Genomic DNA, 6,089 nt, shown 5'->3' with positions numbered 1-6,089 from the left:
TCCCGGCTCCTCCAGTTCACATGCCGATGTGTCCTTGAGCAAGACACTTAACCCCAAATTGCTCCTGTGCCATCAGTGTGTGAATGGTTAGCTTCCTCTGATGGGCAGACAAGTACAGTGCATTTACCATTTAAAGAGTTAGTTGCATTGAGGCATGTGTGATTTAATTTGTTGTCAAGTTATCAGACTAGTTAACACTTCTTAATTAAATTTTTTAAAAAGCACTTTGATGCTAAACTTTTTTAATATAATACCAACATCTGGCAGCAGCTTTTGTGGATCCTAAAACAGGCAGCGAGTCCCTGAACTAATGTGACTCACTCTGCAGCTGACAAATCAACTCATTGGCAACACCTGTCATCATCGGAGTCTGATCACTAAGAACAAACACGCAGACAAAGGAAGCAGATGGGTAATTGCTTGATTTATGACAAATTATTGCTCTTTACACACAAACTTCTGCATAGAGACAGAAGAAGCAACATAACAGGTAAGAGAAGACTTTCTTTATACATTTAGAAGACATGTAATTCTCAGACAAAACCCTCATATGATGATTTTTTTTAGATCATGCACAGTGGTTGAATGTAATGAAGTACATTTAATCAAGTACTGTACTTGTTCTCTCCGTTTTCTGCTTCTTGTTACTTCTACCCTACTAGATTTCAGAGGGAAATATTACACTTTTTACTGCACTACATTTATTTGCCAGCTTTAGTTAGTAGTTACTTTTCATATTAACATAGAAACTTATGAGAAGATTATTAAATACAACATGTTGTTAAAGATTAAACCAGTTGTTCCCAACCTTTTGGGCTATTTTGTCTAGTTTTGGGCTCCTTTTTCATGTCTCAGATGTCTGTGAGTTGTTAGCAGTTCCACCAAAGAGACATTTCCCCTCTAAACTTCTGACATGGTTTTTCATTTCAAAAACTGTTTGAGGCCCAAGGATATTAAACTCTGCAATATTTCACAAAACAGAAAAGATAAGAGAAAATTTGTGCACCAGAACTATGTTTTTCTTCTTTCCTCTCCCATTTATCATCTCATGACCACACAGATTTATCTTGTGACCCTTCGGAGGGACCTGACCCTTAGGTTGGGAGCTTCTGGACTAAATGATGTAACTGTATAGAAATAATATGAATGCTTCTTTCATAACTGGCAATACATGACACTGTTTGTCATACAACCACCCCTCAAATCTTCCTCAGATTATTTATAGATGTCAATTTTCCCTCATTCACCCTTTAAGAAATTCTCTCATGCTTCAGTGAACAGTTTTTTCTTTTTTGGAGCGATTTGCATCTTGACCCCATGATTCATACAGCAGAAAGAGCATGAAGTTCACCCTCTTCTTCAATCTGAAGGTCATCTCATTCCTCTCAGGCAAAAAGCCTTTTGGATGAGAGCTGTTCTTTTACTTCTACTCATGAGCTAGGGCTCTAAAGCTGAATTACATCCAGTCTGGCTAATACAGAAGTGCTTCTGTGCCAAACACCATATAGCTGTAATTGAATTCAGATTCAATTATAGCTCAATATATCATCATCATTATAGCCTCCTCCAAGGCCCACAAGCCCAAACGCTCGCCTTGTACAAGGTTTTTTTTCTTATTCTTCTACTAGCCATAACTCAAAACACACTGTCAGTACTTCATTCACTCTATTGTTTATCAATTTATTGATGTCAGCAACCTCCATTTGATTTCCACATTCTGCCCTCAGTTAATTAGGTTTACAATGATTAAAAAAAAAAAACATTTAAAAAGTGTCATTATGAGCAAAAAAAAGACAATTCAAACTGAAACTACTAGAAAATATCATTAATCATTAAGTTAAACAACATAAGGCTAATTTGAATTCCCTGCATGATTCCACTCTGCTTTTCCAATTTCTGTGTGTTCGTCCTCTCCTATCTTGTTTCATTTTGTCTCGTCCTTGAGGAAATCTTCGGTCCATTTGAACAAACTAGGTAATGTAACTTCATAGGCCTTGATGTGTGGCAGGCAAGGACGACAGTCACTTATTTCTTGTTTGCTAAGAATATCATGAAACATAAGAATCCTTTTGAGTTAACACTCAATAGTCCTGCAGTTGCCCAAACTCTTTAATTAACCTAAAGCTTTAATAGAAATAATTCTTTACATTTACACTGAACAAAAAGACTGCAAGGTAATTAAACAGTCAATCACACAGAAACTTAAAGCAACCTAGGGTTACCTAGAGTTATCTAAGGAATTGTTCAAGATAACTCCATATTTGCTTTCATTCTGTCATTGAGATGAGAAGATTGATGCCAATGTCGTCTGCGAGATGAGGGCAGAGCTGGAGTCGTATAGAGATATATTTGTCCCTAATTCCTGAGTGTGCAATCGAACATTGAAAAAATAAAATATATTTTGTATAAAAATAATCATGTAAAGAATTGAATTTGAGCAAACCTATTCTGTGTTCAATACATTTTTGTGTTTGCTGTTATCCACATACAGTTTTATTCAACTCCCCTCTCAGTTTCTTTGCTCTGTGTGCTTGTAAAGTGTTTGACCTGCATGGATATTGGCCAACACACAACTAAATTTATTGAGGGCAAAATAGATTTTTGTTTGCTCAAATTAAATCATTCTTTGCGTGATGATTATTTCTGTACAAAAAAGATTTTATTTCCTTGCAAAAAATATTTTTTTGTGCTCAAAATGTTCCAACACCTGCCGAGGAATAAGGCACAAATATAACTTCATAGAGTCAGGACATGTGTAGCCTAGCTTAACATAAAGACTGAGGCAAAATAGCTAGCTTTCCTCTGTCTAAAATAATATGTATTTACTACAAACTACAAAACCTTAATCTCTACACAATGTACCTTGTTTTCTTAAGAGGTGGATGAACATTAATGTAAAAATTACAGTTTGGGATTCGTGATCAGTTTGTAAAGTGCTGCTTAGCAATGTGCAAAAGGTTAGCCAGATTCGTTCATGTACCAGAGTCAGACAGTGATTGTTAGCCTGTTAGCTTGTTAGCCTGGAGACTCAGTACTTGTTAGCCTGTGGATACTTTGTTACTTGTGGACTTTGGAGGTACTCACTGCTGTAGTTTGGTTGATATGATTGTTAGACTGCTTTAGTGCCACATGTAGCATCAACACAATATAAAAATGGTTTCACAACTTATCAGCTTTATGTTAAAGCCTGATATTTTTTGAGGATAATGAAGCATAAATGGATTTACTATCACTTGTTGAGAGGTGCGCATCACCCAGTACTGGAAAACTCAAAATACACACATTTAAAAATACATTTCGAAGTATGGACTCGAGTAAACTGAGACAACTCAAAAAACTGGAACCAGCAGTACTGTTAAATATCAGCATGTTAACATTAGCATGTTAGCATACTTATTTTAGGGTCACACAGCTGCTTGCATGGCAGTAGTCTTGTTTTACTTTATTCACTCTAGCACAGACATAAGATTATCAATCCTCTCATCTAATTTTTGGAAAGAAAGCACATAAAAGTAAACCACAAAGTGTGCAAAGTTTCCAGGAATTGACAAGTTATCATGTAAATTTTGAGAGTAATCACATATATTCAGCAATGGGTATTTTTTTTTTTGTAGTAAACCCAGTGCTGAAGCAAAGAAAGGTTTGGGGCAGCGACTTAAATCTTTTTTACATATGCTTTTCTTCAAAACTGATAGTACAAGTATAGGAGATGTGTGGCCTTTGTATTAACCACTGAGCCATGAATCACAGCAAATTCTGTGTGTCTATAATGACTGTTAGTGGATCTGAGTGCAGCCTCAGCACACCTTCACACTAACATATTTCTGTTTTCTCTGCGGAGCAGCTCCACTAATTAGAATGATTGTTACACACTTTAATTGGCTCTGCCAGCAGCAGTCTCAGGAGCTGCAGGATGTTCAGAGAGTTAATTGCATAAAAGAGAGAGAGAGAGGGAAAAAAAACTGATGATCAACCCTCACAAAACTTACCAAAAACCTGCACTATGCAGGCAGAATAATGGTCCTATCTTTTTTCAATTACAGAAACTGAATAGGAACGGTGATGAAAAGTAAGTGCAAAGTTCACAATGGTGTTTACAGGAATGTGGAAATAGGTGCTTACATTGGTTGTTTCAGGGTTGTTGTTTTTTTTGGTGAGGGGGTTTCTTTAATTTTGTGTTTTATAAATCATTAATCTGATGTGTCTGATTTTTTTTTTTTTTTTACAGAATCCAATTTTGTGTTTAGTTAAAATACTGGGATATTTTTTTTTTCCTTTTACCCTCGAATTTGGTGATCTAGAGGTCTATTGATATACTAGGTGGGTGGATTAAGATTATATATGTTATGTTTGTCGTCATATTTAGATTTAGCTTAAAGGAACAATCTGTGATCCAAAAGTGCCTTTTAATAATACAGGATTGGAATCAGCTCAGATTTCTTAATGTCTTTTAAATTATTACATTAACACTAAACAACAGCTGGAATTAGATTTTGTGTTAATGTTGTATCAGTAATATTTGTAAATGCAGCAGTAAAATAGCTCTACTGTATGCGTTTCATTGATCATGATCACCTGACAAACACAGAAAGGCTTGTTTGAACATTGAACTTTTCAGCTTGTGCTTTCCTTGGACTAAAGGGAGTTTTTTGTCACATCAAGATCAGTTTACTAGTCATGTAGAGTGCAACTCAGCCTGTGAAAACAGTTGTATAATGTCTTTTGTGGCTCCAAAATATGCCTCCTGATGATGTCAGCTTGGCCTTAGAAGCTACTCATTTATAACCAATCTGCACAAGTGGAACATTGTGGGTGTTTACCAGGCAGGGTGGTCCATTTTGGGGGGTACTGCTGACTATTGTCATCCTCTTAAATCTCTTGCTCCTTACATTACAACAGCCACAGAATGAAATTGTTTTAACTTATGGCACTCAGGTTCCTCTAAAGTGCATTGAAATCCCTTTCCAGAACCTCAGTTTGTACCCAACTAATCCATCACTTTGACAATAATCTCTTCCCAGTGCAGTCCACCTGGAAAACAAGGCTGATAGATGTGTGGTTACTCTTGTGGACCAAAGCTGAGGACTCCTAGCGGTGTTTTAGCTGCACTGAAATGAACTGCAGTAGAGTCAACAACAGCTTTGAGGTAAACACACACATTTAACACGTTGACATTGAAACGTTCACTGCAATCCGTATAAGAGGTTACAAACCTAGAGGCGTTTTTAAAAAAGAATTATTCAAATGAAATACCAAAAGTTAGATTCAGCTAGCTTTATTATGGCACTTTTTACATGTCACATTACAAATTGAACATTCTAGGTTTCTTGTTTCATACAGCACATGAAAAGATTGAGAACATTGCATATAAAAAACAAAAGGGCATCTGGAAGCTGCTTTGTTTTTCATCACACACTTGTCAGTGTAGGAGTGATAGTTAATCCGAAAAAATTTTAAAGCTATGTAGGATATTGTCAAACCTTTTTAATTTTAAATAGTGCTTCCACTAACTCTTTGCATTATCATTAATCTGCCAATTCGAATGTTTAATTGACTAATCTTGTCCATAAAATGTCAGAAAGTAGTGAAAAATGCCAATTAAAATTCCCTAAAGCCAGAGGTGATGTCTTTAAAATTGCTTGTTTTTTTTCCAGACAGTCCAAAACCCTGAGACTTTCAGTTTGCTATCACAAACGACAAAGAAATGCAGCAGATCCTAACACTTGAGAAACTGGAACTAAGGAATGTTTGGTATATTTGTTTGATAAATGCCTTAAATGATCATCAAAATAGTTTTTTTTATCAAATAGTTAATATTCTATTAATAATTTTTGCTCTAATTTGAAATCTGTGGATATTTTGCCTCCCGTGCCCACACTGTGTCTCCAGTCTGACAGTACGACAATAAAGCAAAACCCTGATTATTAAGGAAACAGACATCATCTCTTCTTCTGGAGTCAAAAATACAGATATGTGCAAGGAAACTGTACAAAATCCATTCCTGGAGCATCACATGTTGGTGTATGAACATACACTGTGACATCCATCCACACACACACACACACACACTTTGTGTGGACGGCGTATTA

At 36.0% G+C, this 6,089-nt stretch overlaps 1 long non-coding RNA gene across 1 annotated transcript; it reads left to right on the top strand.

The window, feature by feature from the left end:
* The first annotated feature begins 346 nt into the window (after nt 1-346).
* Nucleotides 347-5,933, top strand: LOC122966620. The gene is made up of 4 exons (XR_006398422.1): nt 347-490; nt 4,044-4,069; nt 5,022-5,146; nt 5,655-5,933. It is a non-coding gene; the product is annotated as an uncharacterized LOC122966620 (long non-coding RNA).
* Nucleotides 5,934-6,089: the final 156 nt, after the last annotated feature.

This window comes from Thunnus albacares, chromosome 17 (assembly GCF_914725855.1).
Source record: "Thunnus albacares chromosome 17, fThuAlb1.1, whole genome shotgun sequence".
Classification (NCBI taxonomy): Eukaryota; Metazoa; Chordata; class Actinopteri; order Scombriformes; family Scombridae; genus Thunnus; species Thunnus albacares.
This window is presented reverse-complemented; position numbering and strand designations above follow the sequence as displayed.